Here is a 22614-nt window from a genome sequence, read left to right on the forward strand (position 1 = left end):
AATGAAATATGTAAACCATTTTGGACCCCTTATCTAAGGAAACCAAGATGATGAGGTGCTGGTGTTAGATTGGGGTGGACAAAGTCAAAAGTCACGGCAGCAGGTTATAGTCCAAAAGGCTTATTTGAAATCACAAGTTTTCAAAGCGCTGCTCCTTTGTCAGCCTGGTGTCATGTGACTTCTGACTTTATCTAAGAAAAGATATACTAGCACTGGGAGCTCTGCAGAAAGGGTGTGCTGGGCTGGTCCTGGGCATAGAAGGTCTGTCTTATGAGGAGAGGTTGAGTAGATTGCACCTGTAATCATTAGAGTTTAGGAACACAAGAGGTGACCTTATTGAAACATAAAATTTGTACGGGACTTACAGGGTAGATGCAGAGAGGTTGTTTGCCCTTGTGGGAGATGCTGGGATCAGAGGGCATAATCTCAGAATAAGGTGCCATACATTTATGATGCTAATAAGAAATTTCATCTGCGGTTAACAAATCTGTAGAATTCCTTACCACAGAGGCTGATGAAATAAGCAGAGTTTTAATTAGCAGGAAATCGAGGATGATGAGGAAGAGGCAGGAAACAGGGATTATCAATCAGACAACATTTCATTGAATTACAAAGCAGACGTGTTGTGCTGAATGGCCTGCTTCTGTTCCTGAATCTACTGGTAAGTGCTGCCGTCTTCTGTCCAATGTCTCACTCTAATGCTGCCATTGCACGCACCTTCCACTGAGGCTAAAGGCCTACTGCTGTCATTGAATGCAGCATCTTTCCTTAACATTCTCATCCACCAGATCCTCACATACGACTAAACCCTAACCCCCCCCCTCTGCATTTCCTACTTACTCACTGGGGTCACTCCTCCACCTTCCTGTTCCTGTGCCACCACTAACAAACCTAACTAAAATAAAATCTGGGATCAGGAGGCTGGAGTCTAGATGCTTCCAGTAGCCATCACTAACTTAAAAAAAAACACTTTCTACTTTGGAAACAGTTGCAGTGAAATAAAATCAGTTAAAAATGACAGGTACAGCAGCAACACTTCTCCAAAAATATTAAAGAATATCATATTAAAATTTATGAAACAGATGTTTACAAATCTTAGTGAATCACATCAAATGCTATAATTTTTTGCATTATTTGTAGCCCAGAGCCTTTAGTGCTGTGAACATGTTCCACCTCATTCAATGAGAAAGTGAGGTCTGCAGATGCTGGAGATCAAAGTTGAAACTTTATTGCTGGAACAGCACAGCAGGTCAGGCAGCATCCAGGGAACAGGAGATTCGACGTTTCGGGCACAGGCCCTTCTTCTGAAGAAGGGCCTGTGCCCGAAACGTCGAATCTCCTGTTCCCTGGATGCTGCCTGACCTGCTGTGCTGTTCCAGCAATAAAGTTTCCACCTCATTCAATGTCAACATGTTCATTCCAATGCCACCCTATATTTCTCATCTCCTAAACATCTCATTGTCATGTATAACAATGTACAAGAGTTTATTATGCAGAATTCAAATGCTGCTTGATGCACAGTAGAGGGCATCACAGACTCCCAATGAGCATGCCATGCTGAGCACAAGTCCAGAAAATGTCTTTTGGCAGTTTTCATTATGACAAATGGCATTTTTCACCACTGAGGACAAAACCCAGACTTTTTGTCTATCTTAAATAGAACTTCAGAGGTTGGAGATCTGAAACAAAAACAGAAATTGCTGGAGGAACTCAGCACTTCTGCCAGCATCAATGGGAAGAAAGCAGTGTTAATGGTTAGAGTCCGGTGGTCTTTCATCAGTACTGTTTGTATCATGCTAAAAGTGGTATTCATGCTGAAGCCAAAGGTGTGAGTGTGGGGAATGGGAGAAGTGAGTGAGTAGATGGAGACAGAGCCTAGAGAGAGAGAGAGAGAGAGATATTAAAGTGGTAGGTAAACAAGGAAATTATGGATAGCAGGCTGAATAAGTGATGATAAGAGCTAAGAGCCAGACAATGGGTGAGCTGTGCTGAGTGCAACCTGCTACTGTGATAATGGATGAAGAATAGGTGACTGTGCTAAAAGCAACTCGTCATAACAGGACTGACTGTGGGATGGGTAAAAACATGAAGGATGGAATCAGGCACTAATGTTATTGACCTCAATGTTAAGTCCCAAATGTGATTTTCTTTGAGCTTGTGTTGAGGCTCACTAGAACACTGTGCCAGGCCTGGAATAGAAATGTTGGCATGGGAACACTGGTGCATTGATGTGGCAGACCTTTATCTGTCTAACCTTTCTTAAATAGTGGAAGGATGTTGCCAAAGTAGTCTGTATTGGAAGATCAAGATTTGGACATATGATTTTAAAACCTGTTTCTTCTAATATTCTGCAGTAAACAGCGTCAAGTTCTGGAGTTTTGTCTTCTGCAGTCTTATTACTTAGTTGAATATTTGTAAAAATATCCAACAAGTTCTTCCTTTGCAATTTTATTCAAATTTTCCTCATTTATCTGGCCTTTATCCTCATCCTTTGTTGTGAAGACCATTACAAGGCAAATACTTAGCCAGTCTGCCATTTCCTCATATTCAGCTTCCACCATATTATAGACACCACCAGCTCCTCACTCCACACACCCTCCTCATATCTCACAGGTGTCACCTTCTTATCCACTCTCATCTTACACCCTCATTCTGCTTCTCCCTAGTTTCCCAAATTCAGCCCTTAGCTTCTGCACTCCTCTTTGCCCTCTACTCCTGGCATAACTCCACTCAATCCCTGTCTTCCTCTCTCTCTCCCTCGACCATCCCTCCCCTTCTCTCATGGCCTTAGATTCCTCTCTTTCCACCTTTGAAAACCCATTTCTTATCACTGCATCCAGATTCCAGCCTCATGCTTTCAAATTTCCTCATCTATCTTACCCATAATGCTCCTCACTCCACTACCCAATCCACTCCCAGCTTCTTTCACCTTCTGCCCCACCCCATTTGTGCTCATCTCTCTCTCTCTTCCCTCAGGACTCTCTGACCTCTTAGTTTGAAACTAAAAGCCAACATTAGTCAACTACAGCAAACCCAAAGAGAACAAAATATATTTGAAAAGAATACTCAGTATCTGTGGAGAGAAACTATGTCAATGACCTTTCATTAGATCTTCACTTTCAGAGTCTAGCTGCCTAAATTGTTGAGTTCTTTCAGAGTTTTGCTCTTCCAGATTTTCAGCATCAGCAGTGTTGCTTTCGTACAAGCGTCCCAATATTTGTAAGTTAAATTGCAGTAACGGTTGCGCAAGTCACATTTTCAGATGTCCAGGAATACCTCCAAACAGACAGGCAATTTCTTAATGGTGCATGAGTTTTCCTTGGAGAAAATGATGACTGCAGATGCTGGAGGTCAGAGTCGAAGAGCGTGGTGCTGGAAAAGCACAGCCGGTCAGGCAGCATCCGAGGAGCAGGAGAATCGATGTTTCAGGCGTAAGCCCTTCATCAGGAATGAGGATTGTGGGCCAAGGGGGCTGAGAGATAAATGGGGTGTGGGGGAGAGGAGAAGGTAGCTAGGAATGCGTTACGTAGATGAAGGTGGGGTGAAAGTGATATGTCAGGAGGGTGGAGCAGTTGGTGGGAAGGAAGATGGACAGGTAGAACTATTCGAGAGGGCAGTGCCGAGTTGGAAGGATGAGACTGGATAAGGTGGGGGAGAGGAAATGGGGAAACTGGTGAAATCCACATTGATCCCGTGTGGTTGGAAGGTCCCGAGTCAGGAGACGAGGCATTCTTCCTCCAGGCGTTGGGTGGTTAGGGTTTGATAATCTTTCCTTCCCAATTCTTTTTCTATGAAGAGCGTCCAGGGAATCAAATATGCCTTGTTGCAAGAAAAGAAAATTCTACCACATAATGCTTTTAGATTTTCCTGTTGAGTGATACATGGGCTAATAATCAAACAGCTTACAGCAAGTAATCAAAAGATCAATAATTGCTTAATTTTCTCGCCTAATTACATTTCAGTGTAATGAAGATAATTCGCAGCTTGATCATGACAATAGTTTTCACTGTTGCAATGAGTTCAAAAACCAGGGAATACAAGATTAAAAAAAAGGAAGCATCTAATATTAAAGGTTCAAAGGATAATCAGGCAGAATCCACATTGCAAAAGCAGTAAACTTGTTGAATTAATTAGCAGGGAAGGTCATTGAAGAACAGGACATAAATATTTCAGGAGACAATTAGATGGCTTTCTGGAGAAATGTAGGTTGGGGGATGTGGTGAGAAGATAGAAAACTGGACTTGATCTTTCACGGAGTAATAGGCATGCAGAATTGAATGGATTTTTCTGCTCATAAGATATTTAATGTTCCTCATTTCTTTGCCAGATATGGCATACTGGGTGCTGGCACATTTTGTCAGTGTTATACAAATTTAGACTACACCACTGCAATCCAGTGTCCCAGCACTTCCTTAATGCTCTTGAGATATATAGCAGTGATCCAAGCATCTCTTCCTGTAAACTGTTCTTGAAATTGTATCTGTATTCATTTTTCCATTTCATATGCTTGCAAAATACAAAACATTTATGCATTAGGACATGGTGGAAGCTCATACAATTACAATATTTAAAAGGCACCTGGATGGGTACATGAACAGGAATGGTTTAGAGGGATATGGTCCAAATGCAGGCAAATGGGAATAGTTCAGATTAGGACACTTGGTCGGCATAGACAAGTTGGGCCAAAGGGCCTGTTTCCATGCTCTATGAATCTATTCAAAATGTGAAGCCAGGACCAGTGAATTCATGTAGCACACAGAAACATGTATGTTGATATTTAAGGGTTTAGGTATATAAGAATACTATTAAAACCAGTTTGGTGCATTGCCAACAATGTATTTAATGAATAAAATCAAAATAATACAGTGTCTGGAAATCTGAAATAGGAACAGAAATTGCTGGAGAAACTCAACAGAACAGAATACTCTGCTGAGTGGCTGTACATCTATTTTTCCAAGTTCTTGTAACAGCATCAGATTCATTGAAGCTTTGCTTGTAACCAACATTAACTCTTTCAGTGCCTTGGCTTTTACAATATCTTCTCTCAAGCTAAAGGATGGATATTATTAAATTGGAGAGAGAGTGCAGAAAAGATTCAGAATGATGTTGCTGGGACTGGAGTGTTTGTATTATGGGGAGAGGCTGGATAGGCTGGAACGTCTTTCACTGGAGCGTAGAAGGTTGAGGGGTGATCTTACAGAGGTTTATAAATTCTTGAGGGGCATAGATAGATTGAATAGCAAAGATCATTTCTCTAGGGTAGGGAAGTTCAAAACTAGAGAGCATAATTTGAAACTGAGAGGAGAAAGATTTGAAAAGGACATGAGGCGCAACTTTTTCACACAGAATGTGGTTCATATGTGGAATGATGTGCCAGAGGAAGTGATAGATGCAGGTACAGTTGAAACATTTGAAAGGCATTTCGACAGGTACATGAATAGGAAAGGTTTAGAGGGATATGGGCCAAATGTAGGCAGATGGGAGTAGTTTAGTTTGCGAAACTTGGTCGGCATGGATGAATTGGACTGAAGTGTCTGTTTCTGTGCTGTATGACTCTATAACTTTTCCCTCCATATATGTGTATATATAATAAATTGCATTTAGTTCTTCAAACTTTAATGTATTTAAAGCTGTAAATATCTAGTAACTGCTCCTGGGTCCTCTGAAATTCTCATGATTGTTACCTTATACTATTAAGCTGTGTTTCCTCCCCTCTCCCTGTCCTGTAGCTGCTGCTAATACGTTGTATACATTAAGATGCCAACAACTACCAGCTTGTGGTTGAGATGATTTGTACTACCAGTCCCTCTCCTTGACTGCAGTAAACTGGTCTAAACTGCCTCCTTCATTTTCAGTGGGAGAGGAGAAACATGCATGAGTCTAGATGAGACAAATAATGTCTTAAGATGCCGTTTGCTGTATGATATCAATCAGGGACAAGTTATATTAGTAAATTAAACATTGTTAGTAAGACCATGTAAGAAATTTCAATTTAATTTAATTCCCTCCCTCTTAATAGGTAATGGTAAAGTCACCATAGTCGCACTGTCATTATGCCAATTCAGAAATGGAAGTATTAAAATGATTTTTGCAGTGTGTCTGAAATTAATAGATTCACTTTTTGAAAGTTGAATGCTGTTGTTCTCCTTGTTGACAGTGGAAGACCAAGAAAGAGCTTCCTAACACTTTGTCTAGAGAGCAGAAGGATGCTTCCCTCAGAGATCAACACTCTCTCTGTACCCTATGTCTGACATCCTCCAGGATCAGTAAACGGATCTCATCTGTCACAAGCCACATGCATTTTCTATTTAGGTCATGCATCCTATCTGAATTGTTGCTTTTTTTTTAAGCTACTGAATAAATTTCCCCATGTTGGGTTATCTGGGACTCCCAGACCTAAATCTTACACTACTCCTTACTGAATCCAAAGCGTTTGCAAACACCTCTTTATGCTTGCTCTGCAACAACAAAAAACAAGTCAAAGTACTTTGTGTGGAAGTCAAATATATTGGATTATTAATTCTGAAGGTAATACCGGCACAGCTGAGGGTTTTACGGACAAGAAATTGAGGCAAGACAAGTATTCAATCAAGTTAGGGAGATGGAAATAGATGGTCTTAGACATGCCAATGATGTGCAGTCCGGGAGTTCATTGTTTATATCAATATTTTTAAGGGATCCGTAAGTTTCAAAAATGTCTATATGCACTTCCAACAAAAACCTTTTCTCTCTGAACACAATCTCTTTTTTTTTAATCAACACTAAGAAACTGCATTAAAAGATGATTAATTCCATTGTTTATAACTTACATACATGTTGGCCTTGTCAAAAATAAAACTTTGATAATTCAAAGGCTCAGTAGCTAAATTTGCAGATGACGCAAAGATAAGAAGGTTAGTGTGTTGCAAAGACTGTGTAAGAATGTTGCGGACAGGTATAGATGTACGCAAACATAAATCCAAATTAATAACACAACCAGGTCATTTGGTAGGCCTTCAAATGGGCCTTCAAGCTTATTCTGTCATTCAATAAGATTGTGACTGATCTATTTGTTCTCTGAATTCTACGTTCCCTTTACCTCTTTGATATCCCTGCCAAAAAACCATCGGTCTACCTCCACATCAGAAACGTTCAATGACCCCACTGCCACAATCTTCTGAGGCAGAGACTTTCATAGTTGCTCTAGCCTCTGAGATAAAAAAAACAACTCACCCCATCTCTGTTTTAAAGTTTAATAAGTACCTCTTAGTTCTGGACTCACCATTAGAAGCAACATCCTTCCCACATCCATCTTGTCAAGACCATTCAGATCCAAAGCACTTCAATCATATTACACCCCTCATTCTTCTCAGATCCAGTGAGTATGGTCCTACCTGTCCAATGATTCCTCATAAGACAACCCTCTCATCCAGGTGTCGATCTGAACTGATATGAGCCAAACTGAATCAATCCACATTTAAAAGCATTTACATCCTTTCTTAAGTAAGGAGGCTAAAAGTGCAGACAGTATTCAATATTATCTTATTAATACCCTGTGTAATTGATTCACAACATCCCTACTTTTATGTTCAATTTCTCTTATAATAATGGGAAACATTCAATTAGAAATTTAATCACTTCCTATATCGCCATATTAACTTTTTGTGACTCATGCACTTCAACACCGAGATCAGTCTGAACCTCAGAATTCAACAGTCATTCTCCATTTAAGTTATATTTGCTTTTTTATTCCTTCTGCTCAGATAACTGCCTCACATTTTCCTACATTGTACTCCAATTGACAGAATTTTGCGCACTCACTTAACCTATCCATATAAGTCTGCATTCTTGTTATGTTACCTTCACTCTATACTTACTTATCCATCTTTGTTTCACCAGAAAAATTATCCACCATGCCATTGGTGAGGCCACTTTTGGAATACTGCATGCAATTCTGGTCTCTCTGCTATAGGAAAGATATTGTGAAACTTGAAAGGGTTCAGAAAAGATTTATAAGGGTTAGAGGGTTTGAACGAAAGGGAGAGGCTTAACAGGCTGGGGCTATTTTCCCTTGAGCATCAGAGGCTGAGGGGTGACCTTATAGAAGTTTAGAAAATCATGAGGGGCAAAGATAGGATTAATAGCCATGGTCTTTTCCCCAAGGTAGGGGATATCAAATTAGAAGGCTTAAATTTAAGGTGAGAGGGGAAGAATTTAAAAGAGACCTAAGGGACAATTTTTTAAATTCAGAAGATGATGCATGTATGGAATGAACTGCCAAAGGAAGTGGTGGAAGCTGGTACAAATACAACATTGAAACCACCCTCCTGACCAGTCTATCACCTTTTCCGTCTATCCGCTCCACCTTTCTCTCCGACCTATCACCTTCCCCCCCACCTTCATCTACCTATTGCATTCTTGGCTACCTTCCCCCCAGCCCCACTACTCTCCCATTTATCTCCCATCCCCCTGGCCCACAAGCCTCATTGCTGATGAAGGGCTTCTGCCTGAAATGTCGATTCTTCTGAATGGGCACATGAATTGGAAAGGATTAGAGGTCTATGGGCTAAATGCTGACAAATTGGACTAGATTAATTTAGAATATCTGGTCATCATGGACAAGTTGGTCAGAAGGGTCAGTTTCCATGCTATACAGCTCTATGTCTCTGTGACTTTTTGATACTGTTAATCTAACTTGTAAAATGTTGAGGCCCAGCACCAACACCTATAGTACCCCACATCATATCCTGGCAGTTTGCCTCATATTCCGCCTTGGGACCCTACAACCACACGGAATCAATGTGAATTTCACCAGTTTCCTCATTTCCCCTCCCCCTGCATTATCCCAGTCTCAAGCCTCCAACACGGCACTGCTTTGCCCGACTTGTCCATCAGCTTTCCCATCTATCCACTCCACCCTCCTCTCTGACCTATCACCCTCTCCCTCACCTTCATCTACCTATCGCATTCCCAGCTACCTTCCCTCCAACCACCCCCTCCCTCCCATTTATCTCCCAGCCCCCTGGCCCACAAGTCTCATTCCTGTTAAAGGGCTTATGCCTTAAATGTCAATTCTCCTGCTCCTTGGATGCTGCCTGACCTGCTGTGCTTTTCCAGCACCACACTCTTGACTCTGATCTCCAACATCTGCAGTCCTTACTTTCTCCTAGTTGATTTCAACCCTAGTGTGAAGCCTTTTCCAAAGATGCCTACCTCGAAGAAGTTTTTTCTCCTCTCTCTACAAGGATCTCAGTGCGTCTCTCTCTCGCTGCACCCACCAGGTCATCTCCCCTGCCCTGAAGCTTTTCAGCCACGTCCTGAAGCAGACTCACTACCACAACCATATCTCCTCCTTCAGTGCCTGCCTACAAAACCAACTGATCACACATGGTCTCCGGACTACATTCAGACCAACACAATTTGGACCTGAACAGGATAACCAGTGCATACTAAAAATCTGCAGCCTTCAGCAAAGATTATTTTTTCTGAATGGTTCACTCCACGCTAGCAGCCATGCACCATCATCTACGCTATCTGCAGTCAGCCCTGCCTCAGCTCAGGGCCACTCTCTCCCAGACCTGCCATTCTACATCCTCAGAAAAGTTCACATGCCCAACAAACGGTTTCTCTCCACTGTATCGGACATAAAAGAACGTAAGTTAAACAAACACTCATGTATTTACCTCAATACACGAGTTTCCTTGACCATTTCAGAGCCTTCCCCTGGCCTCTGGAACTGCTCGGACACCATTAGCCACATGGCTGTTCTTTCCAAGAACGCCACTGTGAATGATGACATCATTTCTGCCCCCACCACTGCACGGACCGCAGCGGCTGCCAACCACACCACCTCCACGATCGCCATCCAGACAACCACCTCCACGATCGCTGGGAAGATGACTGCCTCCCATACTGCCGCAGAATCCACCGCCGCTGCCAGATTCACTGCCTCCAGCACAGATGTGATACCTACTCTGTCGTCACTTCCATCCCCACAGTTGCCACCGCCACAGCCACTTGCGCCCCTAAAGACATTACTCACCTGGACACGGATGACTCCATTGCCGACGTCACAATGTCACTCATCGAAAACCAGTCTGCAACATTGCCAGTGTCACGCGTGATGTCACTACTGCCCCCATGGACACTGCTGTAGGCCTGACCTCTGTCCCCATTGTGAATGTCACTTCCGTTGGTGATGTCATTCCTGACCCTATAATCACGCCCACTCAAGTGACTGTCTCTGCCCCCACACCCAGCTCCAGCTCCCAGCCCTGCCGTGTCTTTACTATTCCCCCAGACCTCCGCCTCACTGAGGATGAATGTTTAGTCCTCAGCAAAGGCCTCATTTTCATCCCTCTATGCTCCTGGATCAATGAATTCGACACGTGTCGCAACCTTGAGCATTTCTTCCACTGCCTCCACCTCCGGGCACACTTTTTCAATCAAGACTCCCGCCCACCCATCGAGGACCCCTTCTTTCACCTCCAACACACCCGATCCACCTGGACACCCTGTGCTGGTTTGTTACCCACCCTTGACCTCTTCATTTCTAACTGCTGACACCAACCACCTCAACCTGTCCACCTCTCACCCACTCCAACCTGCTGTCCTTGCAATGCGCAGCCCTCCACTCCCTCCGCTCCAGTCTCAACCCATAGAGAAGGGGGAGGGTGCGCAGTGGTAGTTTGGCGCACTGACATCTACACCGCTGAAGCAAGGCGCCAACTTGCATACACCTCCTACTGCCCTCTCGACCATGACCTCACCTCCCATCACCAAACCTTCATCTCCCAGACCATCCACAACATCATCACCTCTGGGGAATCTCCCATCTACAGCATCCAACCCCATCGTCCAAGAACCCCGCACCACCTAATTCTACCTCCGACCGAAGATTCACAAACTTGACTTCCCCAATCGACCCATTGTTACAGCCTGCTCCTGTCCCCCTGAACTCATCTCTGCATACCTTGACACTATCCTGTCCCCCTTAGTCCAGGAACTCTCCACCTACATTCAGGAAATCACCCACACCCTTCACCTCCTCCAAGATTTTTGTTTCCCCAGCCCCCAAAGCCTCATCTTCACCATGGATATCCATTCAGTGTACACATCCATCTGCCATGACAAAGGTCTTCAAGCCCTCCGTTTCTTCCTCTCACATTGTCCCAACCAGTACCCTTCCACCGACACCCTCATCCACCTGGCTGAACTGGTCCTCACTCTCAACAACTTCTCCTTCCAATCCTCCCATGTCCTTCAAACCAAAGGGGTAGCCATGGGTACCCGCATGGGCCCCTGCTATGCTTGCCTGTTTGTCGGGTACGTGGAACAGTCCATCTTCCGCAGTTACAACGGCACCACCTGTTCCTCCGCTACATTGATGATTGAATCGGCACCACTTCATGTCCCCGCGAGGAGGCTGAACAGTTCATCGACTTTCACTAACACTGTTCACCCTGACCTCAAATTCACCTGGATCATCTTGGACACCTCCCTCCCCTTCATGGACCTCTTCATCTCCATCTCCTTCGACCGACTAACCAAGAGTATCTACTACAAGCCCACAGACTCCCACAGCTACCTAGACTACACCTTCTCCCACCCTACCTCCTGTAAAATCCCTTATTCCTGATTCCTCCACCTCCACCACAGCTGTTCCCAGGATGACCAATTCCACCTTAGAAAATCCCAGGTGGTCTCCTTCTTCAAAGATGACAATTTCCTTTCCCACATGGTCAACAATACCCTCCAGTGCATCTTCTCCACTGCCCTCACCTCCACCTTTGAATCCCACTCCTCCCAATGCAACAAGGACAGAACACCCCTGGTCCTCACCTTCCACCCCACCAACCTCCACATACGTAAGCATCATCCTCCACCACTTTCACCACCTACAACCTGGACTCCACCGCCAGATTTATCTTTTCCTCCCAACCCCTATCAGCCTTCTGGAGATACCATTCCCTCTGCGAGTTTCTCATCAGATCCACACTCCTCCCCCCCTCCCCCCCCCAACCTCACCCACAATACCAGCCCACATCCCACTCCCGGCACCTTTCCCTGCCACCACAGGAAGTGCAAAAACTGCTCCCACACCACACCCCTCACCTCCATTCAAGGCCCCAAAGGATCCTTCCACATCTGACAGAAATTTATCTGCACCTCCACCAATGTCATTCACTCGATCTGTTACATCCGATGTGGTCTCCTCTACATCAGGGAGACAGGATGCCTACTTGCGGATCATTTCAAAGAACATCTCTGGGACACTCGCACCAACCAACCCCACCATTTCATGGCTGAACACTTCAACTCCCCCTCCCATTCTGCCAAGGACACGCAGGTCCTGGGCCTCGTCCTTCGCCAAACCCTTACCACCTGATGCCTGGAAGAAGAATGCCTCATATTCTGCTTTGGGACTCTGTAAGCACACAGGATCAATGTGGATTTCACCAGTTTCCTCATTTCCCCTCCCCCCACATTATCCCAGTCCCAAGCCTCCAACTTGGCACCGCTTCCTGACCTGTCCGTCATCTTTCCCATCTATCCGCTCCACTCTCCTCTCAATCTATCACCTCTCCCTCACCTTTATCTCACTATCGCATACTCAGCTACTTTCCCCCCAACCCCATCCCCCCCTCTGATTTATCTCTCAGCCCCCAGCCTACAAGTCTTATTCCTGATGAAGGGCATATGCCTGAAACGTCAGTTCTCCTGCTTCTCCGATGCTGCCTGACCTGCTGTGCTTTTCCAGCATCAGACTCTCAACTTTGAATGGTCCATCAGGGCCTGAAGACTTTTCAACCGACAGCTCCATGAGTTTGCTCATATCTCTTCCCTAGTGATTGTAACTTCACCAAGTTCCTTTCTTCCTTAAGCTTGCTGATTTATAGCTAAACTGGTATGTTTCATGTGTACTTTCTGTAGTGAAGATAGAAGCAAGATATTTAATAATTTCACACACTATTTCTTTATTATTTACAATTAACTCCCCGTTCTCACTCTCAGAGGAAACCAATAGAAACTCTGCTTTTACATTTCTAGCTACTTTTCTCTCAGTTGAGTCAGAGAGCAACAATCTGGCACATGGAAAACCAAAAGTGAGAAAATGTGAAATTGCTTATAATGGCAGGAAGAATAAAAAGTCAGAGAATTGGTTAAGTGGAGAATGACTTTAGAATTCTAGTGTATAGAGGGTTTGAGATATTCTAATGCATGAGTCATAAGTATCAGTATGCAGGTTCAGGAAGTAATGAAGCAGGCTAATAGAATGCTATCCTTTATTATGACAGAAATTGACCAAAAAAGTCATAAGATTTCGCTTCAGTTATATAGGACATTGCCTGACCACATTGCTGAATCCTGTGTGTGGTTTCAATTTTGTTATTTAAGGAAGGATCTAAATGCATTGAAGGCTGATCAGAGGAGAACTGATATGTGGAATTGGTGGGTTATCGTGGGAATAGGTTGATCAGCTTGGGCTTATTTCCATCAGATTTTAGAAGAATGAGTGATGCCTTGATTGAAGTGTGTCAGATCCTGAATTGGTCTTGACAAAGTTGATATGAAAAAGGATGTTTCCTCTTCAGGGTGAATCAAGAACTAGGGGACAAATTTAAACATTAGCAGTCACCCTTTTTACGGGAGAAATGAGGAGAATATGTTTTCTCTTAAGGGATAGTATGACTTTTGAACTCTGCCTCAGAAACCAGTGGGGTGGTAGGTCATTGAATTTATTTACAATGAAGGTTGATAGATCTTGTAGGCAAGCAGATCAAAGGGGGTAGACGGAAATGTGGGCTGAAAATGTGTTGCTGGAAAATCGCAGCAGGTCAGGCAGCATCCAGGGAACAGGAGAATCGACGTTTCGGGCATAAGCCCTTCTTCAGGAATGAGGAAAGTTTGTCCAGCAGGCTAAGATAAAAGGTAGGGAGGAGGGACTTGGGGGAGGGGTGTCGGAAATGTGATAGGTGGAAAGAGGTCAAGGTGAGGGTGATAGGTCAGACTGGGGTGGGGCGGAGAGGTCGGGAAGAAGATTGCAGGTTAGGAAGGCGGTGCTGAATTCGATGGATTTGACTGAGACAAGGTGGGGGGAGGGGGAATGAGGAAACCGGTGAAATCCGAGTTCATCCCTTGTGGTTGAAGGGTTCCTAGGCGGAAGCTGAGGCGCTCTTCCTCCAGCCGTTGTTTTGTTGTGGTCTGGCGATGGAGGAGTCCAAAGACCTGCATATCCTTGGTGGAGTGGGAGGGGGAGTTGAAGTGTTGAGCCACAGGGTGGTTGGGTTGGTTGGTCCGGGTGTCCCAGAGGTGTTCTCTGAAACGCTCCGCAAGTAGCCGGCCTGTCTCCCCAATATAGAGGAAATGTGAAAATCAAAACACAAACAGATCAGAGCAGGATCAAGGAGCTGATTGGTCGACCCCGACTCCTAACTTGTATGTTCATGTGTAATTCAATATTCAGTTTTTCTCAGAATCATTTATGGAAAAAGGCAACAGACATTCTCATGAGCTTGCAGAGTGAACAGATAATCCACGTAAGCTGGGAATTTTTGTAAAGTGCTCATGCTCAAATCCACCAATGTGGTTAGAACATTTGTACAGTAAACTTTCCAGAGGTAAAGAAATTCTAATTGAACAGAGGCTTTTGAAGCTAAAACTTTAAGGAATGCATCAAAAGACATATAAATAGACATATGTAATTATGTTGTTGCAAATAGGGGTTCTTTTTGAAAAGATGTCTTCCTCAAACACTTATTATACAAATTAAACTTGCAGGGTTCAATCTCCCCCTCCCTGGAATGATGCAAGAAATGATCAGAAATGATGGTGTGGGTTGATCCGAAAGAAACAAACTTGCAAGTTGCTCACAACCTCAGCAATTATGTGCTGGATGAGAAGGTCTATGGAGATTAAGACCAATTTGTGATGACTACAGTGTCTCATTTCACCATCTCCCCATTTGCCAGCTGCCATGTAGATATGAAAGTCCATAAGACATAGGAGCAGAAATTAGCCCATTCAGCCCATCAAGTCCACTGTGCCATTCAATCATGACTGATACATTTCTCAACCTTATTCTCCTGCTTTCTCCCTGTAACCCTTGATTCTCTTGATACTCAAGAACCTATCTACCTCAGTCTTAAATATACTTAATGACCTCACCTCCACAGCCTTCTGTGGCAATGAATTCCATAGATTCACCACTCTCTGGCTGAAGAAGTTTCTCCTTATCTCCATTCTAAAAGGTCTTCCCATTTCTCTAAGGCTATGCCCTCGTGTCCTAGTCGCTCCTACCAATGGAAACATCTTCCCAACATCTACTCTGTCCTGTGTACATTTCATTTAGATCACCCCTCATCCTTCTAAATGCCATTGAGTATAAAGTCAGAGTCCTCAAACATTCCTTGTATGTTTAGCTTTTCATCCCTGGGACCATTTTCATGAACCTCCTCTGAACACGCTCCAGGGTCAGTGCATCCTTCCTGAGATATGGGGCCCAAAACTCCATACAATACACCAAATGTGGTTTGACCAGAGCCTTATAAAGCTTCAGAACTACATCCCTGCTTTTATATTCTTGTCCTATCAAAATAAAAGCCATCATTGCATTTGCCTTCCTAACTACTGACTCAACCTTCAAGTTTACCTTGAGAGAATCCTGGACTAGAACTCCAAAGTCTCTTTGCACTTCAGACTTCTGAATTTTCTCCCCATTTAGGAAATAATCCATGACTCTATTCTTCCTGCCAAAGTGCATGATCTCATACTTTCCCATGTTGCACTCCTTCTGCCATTCCTTTGCCCATTCTCCTAAACTGTCCAAATCCTTCTGCAGCCTCCCCACCTCCTCAATGCTACCTGTTCCTCTACCTATCTTTGTATCATCTGCAAACTTAGCCAGAATGTTGCCAGTTCCTTCATCTAGATTGTTAATATATAAAGTGAAAAGTTGTAGTCCCAAAACTGACCCTTGTGGAACACCACTTGTCACCGGCTGCCATCCTGAGAAGGACCCTTTTATCCCCACTCTCTGCTGTCTGTGTTTAGTTCCGTGACTGGGAAACCATGGTGACCTACCTGCAGGATTGTTGAAGGTTAGCCTTGAATTTCCCTACATGGAAGCAATTGGTGGCATGGATGGGGGGAAGCCAACCTTTGCCCTTGTCTCTCACCCCTCAACTCCCTTCTTTTGTGAATCCCATCTGAAACAAAAAAGAAGTTACATACCTTTTTGCTGCTGGATCTGTGAGGTGTTGGCGTTGACCATAAGGCTTGAAGTCCCAGAAGCTGCTGGCCTCTGATAGCCCAGTGGCTTCAGGTCATCAAGGTGCAGCATGCGATAGAGCTAGAAGCACTCCAATCCACTGCCTGTCAGCTCTGAATGAGCTGATTGGTTGCAATAGGTGAAGTTATCTTAGTGGGTTTGTGAGTTAAACTCCAGCTAACATACTTGATTCAACCTTCAGCAACAAAAAAAAGGGAAAATCAGATCCTCCGTTTCTGGGAGTAAAATGACAGCTTTTGGCAAACAAGATCACTTTGATCCAATTAGTTCATCAGCAACAATTTACAGACGACTGGTTATTGCAGGACATTCTAATTACAAACGTTTACACTGGCTGTTTCAAAAGTTAGTTCAGATAGTGCCTTTAATGACCTCAGGATGTCTCAAAGCACTTAGTCAATGAAGATTAATCAGTGATATAATGTAGGAGCAGGAAATAAGGCTTCTGGATAGGATATGTATACGTAAGGTTTTTAACAAGATGTAGACACGGGTGCCCTGAACACAGGAAATCATTGATTGTGTAACAGCATTAAACATAGTCTCGTTTACCATTTATCACATTGGCGTAAGATGTACTGCTTTCGAAACCAGGTAGAAATTAATAGAAATAGATTTCTGGAAAAAAGGAAGCTAATATTCTTTCCTTGACTCATTTGATTTCCTTAAATGTTTGATCCTCATGATAAATTTTGGACATTCCAGAATTATTTCTTAGGAGGCTAATTGAAAGAAAACTCTGATCTCCCTTCAAAACTAATAGCAATATTTTTTAAAAAAATCATATGCTAAATCACCCAATCCAGAAATAAAAAGCCAAATGTAAAAAGTAGTAGGAACCCATTAGGCCAAAAGGAGCTTCTGTTTTCAACACCTCCACCTTTCAATGACCGCCTCTGGTATCTCACTAATTATACAAAAATATCTGCTAGCAAAAATATTTACCTGCTGGTACATCAAAAGATACTTGAATTAATTTAACTGCAAAAATTAACCAATAGAATGTGAACTAGTGAAAGTCAGCCACTATATACTGCAAGGTTTTCTCTTGTTTTGGACATGCAACAAAAGTCAAAAATGACATCCAGTGCAAAATTCTGATGTGTACTGAAATCCTTCAGTTTAACCTAAGGCATCATTGTGGAACAATTCCTACATTTTCAGAGTATGATCTTGAGGAATAAACCATCCTTCTTAATTCTGCATTTTCTGCAAACAATTCTTCTGTGAACCTATTTTAAATAGATTTCAATTTGCATAAAATACAGTAGCAAATACATACTTAGCTTGAAGACATTATTTTTCATTAGGAAACAAGACACCAGTAAGTGCAGAAAGCTTACTCAGTTAATCATACCCTTGATGAGCAGTTTGAGCAGAAGTAGGCACTGCAGTCTTATTGCATTCCATTTCTTCCCAGAATTTATACAGGCAATATGTCAAAATAATGAAGTCACTTGCTGTGAGATTCATGTTGCTTTGGAATAAGTTATATCATTCACAAATTATTGTGAAAAATGTAACTCATACTGGAATGACATGCATCTTATCCAGGCTATTATTGTTCAGGTACAATGATATTTCATATAAGTCGCAACTTTGCATGGTAAGTTTGTGAGGCTGAGGCTGACTCCGGGACCTCAGTCTATTCATGCATTATGACACTTCAGTGTGGTATTGATTGAGTTCTGTATTGTTAGATGATTTCCCTGCCCTTCAGCATGAATGTTTAATTGGACATAAAAATGTCACCGGCACAATGAAAATAAATGTAAAGGTGTGGTCGCAGCCAACATTTTTCCCTGAATTAAAATCCCCAGAAACTAATTAACTCTTCATTTATATTATCATTATCTGAGGAAATGGGAAGTGTGCTTTGCAAGAATTGTCCTGACAGGGCTATGGTTCAGGTGAAAGCATGAAAGATCAATATAACTGTTGCAAAGCCATTTCACTCCACAAGTTTCATTGTTTGTGTGTGTGTGTGTGCGTATGTGGAGGAAAGCTCTCGTCAATTGGAATATTAAAATGTACAACTTTGTATAAATACTGTTCATTTTATGAAATATATTCATACGTTTTCTAAGCAGTTCACTGTTTCTTTTATACAACATGGTTCAATTATTTTTCCTTCTTTTTCCTCAATTTGTAGCTTTATGCTTTCAATTTGAATGTTTTGTCAATGAAGAATGTGGTTTGCTGAGCCAATAGGATGATAGATAATAGAAGATATGTCAAGGATAATAGAAATTATGTCAAGTGTTCCTATTGGTCTTTGTTACTAAATTTGATCCCTGATGTCCAAGTGTTTAGTAAAATAATGCAGCCAGGCGATAGAATCACTTTAGCTGCACACATTCATGAAACCTTGTTGCACTAAATATAATTTCATATCTTACTTAGCTATTCTTCCTTCCTCAGTTAAATCAAATGACCGGCAAGGATGTAAAAAAAGCATCATTAATTACCCAACCGGACAGAAAAATAAATATATATGCTTTGGTGGTTTAGTGACATTCAAACCTTGACTGACTGCTCCGTTGCAGAGCTGACTCTTTAGAATCTAAAGGTCTTGGAGTCACTTCAGAGATTTCAGCACAAAATATAGACTGATGCTGGAGGGCGGCACTGAGGAAGATCCAGTCTTTTGAGCCCCCTCCTCACCCCCCACAAAGTGATCTCTTAACACTATTTGAAGATGAGCAGCAAAGTTTTCCTGCTGTCTTACCAATACTTACCGTTCAACTAACATCAGAAAACAGATGATCTATTAGGTTTTTTTTGGGACCTTGCTGTGTATAAATTGGCTGCCATGTTTCCCGACATTATGACAGTCACAACATCCCAAAAGTACCTATAACAGTATTAACTATAAAATAATATTGGACATCCTGAAATTGTGGAAGGCACGTTACAAGTTTATTTTTTTCAACAAAATGAATTATTAGCAATGCTTTCACATGGAAAGTTAATCATATATGAGGTACTAACTAACTTTGCTGCTTCACATTTGAGTGTTAATGGCGAGATGACTGCTCTTAACACTTCTGCCTCGTTCAGTATCCCTGATGTTTTACTCCTAGATTGTGAATTATGGAAATAAAGGTATAGCAAAGCTATGCTGAAGTTGGCAATGATTTTAGCAAACCACTTTTAGGTGCATAGTGCTATTTTTGTGAAAACTTTGTGATTTGTTTTCAACTACAAGAAATGCCATGAAAACGTGAGTTGCCAAAAACAGAAAATACGAAATGCATGTATTGTTGAAAAATATTATAAATGGACTAAAGATACAGAACATGCTGCATATGTTCTCTATCAAAGCATCATAAAATATGCTTACTAGATGGTTTAGGGACCAATTATTCTTTCTTATCCTGCATGAAGCCACTTTCTGATGGACTCTACAACCACAGATGTTCTCCTTGGGGAACCATTGGTGCACCATAGACCATAAGAAATAGGAACAAGATTAGGCCATTCAACCCCTCAAGCCGCTCACCATTCAATAGGATCATGGCTGATCCAATACTTCTCACATTCACTTTTCTGGCCTTTTCCCATAAACCTTGATTCCCTTACTCATCAAGAATCTCAGCCTTCAACATACACAAGAACTTTGTCCTCACAGCTCTCTGTGACAAAGTGTTCCAAAGACACACAACCCTCTGAGAGAAGAAATTCCTCCTCATTTCAGTTTTAAATTTGTGCCCCTTTGTTCTGAGACGTTACGCTCTGGTCCTAGACTACCCCATGAGGGAAAACATCTTCTCAGCATTTACCCTGTCAAGCCCCTTAAGAATTCCATATGTTTCAATGAGATCACCTCTCATTCTTCTCAACTCCCCAGTGTGTAGAGTCTCAACCTGCTCATAAGACAATCTCTCCATACCTTGGATAATCCGAGTGAACCTTCTCTGAATTACTTCCAATGAAATGATATATTTCTTTAAGTAATGGGACCAAGGCTGCACCAATACAGTTGTAGTAATACCTCCCTATTTTTTATTCTCCAACCTCCTTGAAATAAGGGCCAACATTTCATTAGCCTTCCAGATTACCTGCTGCACCTGTGTGCTGGCTTCCTGTAATTTGTATAAGACCATAAGACCATAACACATAGGAGCGGAAGTAAGGCCATTCGGCCAATCTAGTCCACTCCTCCATTCAATCATGGCTGATGAGCATTTCAAGTCCACTTACCCACATTCTCCCCGTAGCCCTTAATTCCTTGTGACATCAAGAATTTATCAATTTCTGCCTTGAAGACATTTAGTGTCCCAGCCTCCACTGCACTCTGTGGCAATGAATTCCACAGGCCCACCACTCTCTGGCTGAAGAAATTTCTCTGCATTTCTGTTCTGAATTTACCCTCTCTAATTCTAAGGCTGTGTCCACAGGTCCTAGTCTCCTCACCTAACGGAAACAATTTCCTAGCGTCCACCCTCTCCAAGCCATGTATTATCTTGTAAGTTTCTATTAGATCTCCCCTTAATCTTCTAAACTCCAATGAATACAATCCCAGGATCCTCAGCCGTTCCTCATATGTTAGACCTACCATTCCAGGGATCATCCGTGTGAATCTCCGCTGGACACGCTCCAGTGCCAGTATGTCCTTCCTGAGGTGTGGGAACCAAAACTGGACACAGTACTCCAAATGGAGCCTAACCAGAGCTTTATAAAGTCTCAGTAGCAAAACAGTGCTTTTATATTCCAACCCTCTTGAGATAATTGACAACATTCTTAATCACGGACTCAACCTGCATGTTTACCTTTAGAGAATCCTCAACTAGCACTCCCAGATCCCTCTGTACTTTGGCTTTACGAATTTTCTCACCATTTAGAAAGTAGTCCATGCTTCTTTTCTTTTTTCCAAAGTGCAAGACCTCGCATTTGCTCACATTGAATTCCATCAGCCACTCCTCCAAACTGTCTAGTTCCTTCTGCAGCCTCCCCACTTCCTCAGTACTACCTGCCTGTCCACCTAACTTTGTATCATCAGCAAACTTCGCTAGAATTTTCCCAGTTCCTTCATCCAGATCATTAATATATAATGTGAACAGCTGTGGCCTCAACACTGAACCCTGCGGGACACCGCTTGTCACTGGCTGCCATTCCAAAAAAGAACCTTTTATCCCAACTCTCTGCCTTCTGTCAGACAACCAATCCTCAATCCATACTAGTAGCTCACCTCGAACACCATGGGCCCTCACCTTGCTCAGCAGCCTCCCGTGTGGCACCTTATGAAAGGCCTTTTGGAAGTCTAGGTAGACCACATCCACTGGGTTTCCCCGGTCTAACCTACTTGTCACTTCTTGTGGGCAAGTACCTCTCATCCGTTTGTGTTACAGCTTTCTGCAGTGTTTCTCCACTTACATAAATCTCAGTTCTTTTGTTCTTCTTTAGCTCAACAGAATTATTCCTTATAACAAGAAAAGATAGCAAGAGAAATAGGCTTTTCAACAAATGTTTTCTATAGCCCAACAAAATGTCACTTCATGCCTTGTGTTGACAAACCAGGAGCTTCATTCCATTTGAAGGGCTTATGCCCGAAACATCAATTCTTCTGCTCCTTGGATGCTGCCTCACCCGCTGTGTTTTCCAGCACTACTCTCTCAACTCTGATCTCCAGCATCTACAGTCCTCACTTTCTCCTAAATCTTTGTCAAGCAATAACTTAAAATTAGCAATTGAGCTGGCTTAGTTTGATGTTTGCAGACTAGATTTCCAAAGTTCTACTCCCTTTGTGTACAAAATGTTTCTGAACACCGGTGATGGCTCAGTTGCAGCACAGTCACTTAAGAAATTTAGATTTCTTGACACAAGGTGCATTCTACGGTTTCAGCTCAAAAATCAGTGATAACAGTTCACTTCAAGTGGCTGTTCTTTGAAGTTCCCTTATTAGCACCTATTTTTAAATGTGAATGTCACACCTCACCAGAATAGCATACTTCAAATCAAGCACCCATTCCCCATTCCAGATTTATCACAAAAGTTTATAAAAGTCCACAGAACTTCCCAATTTAGCTGACTTTGAGACCACAAAGTTGACAATAAGCATAGACCAGGTTTCTGGAATTAATAAGGATTACTACTTATTATAAATAAATATATTCTCGCTATAATTAAGCAATGAGTAATTGTTGACATATGGTTAACACTCTGGTTTTGACCATTGATTAAAACTTTAAGTCCCATTTAAAACCTTTCTTGTACACACATTTAGATATAACAAAAAAGACATTGGTGTTTTGGGTAGAGAGGAAAACTGGGAAGGCAGTTCAATGGTCCTAGTCCACATTGAGATGATCCTTTTGGCTTACCAGAAGCTCCTCAAAGGTTGG

This window comes from Chiloscyllium plagiosum, unplaced genomic scaffold, assembly GCF_037043375.1.
Source record: "Chiloscyllium plagiosum isolate Xiang-an unplaced genomic scaffold, Cpla_swu_hap1 HiC_scaffold_3, whole genome shotgun sequence".
Lineage (NCBI taxonomy): Eukaryota > Metazoa > Chordata > Chondrichthyes > Orectolobiformes > Hemiscylliidae > Chiloscyllium > Chiloscyllium plagiosum.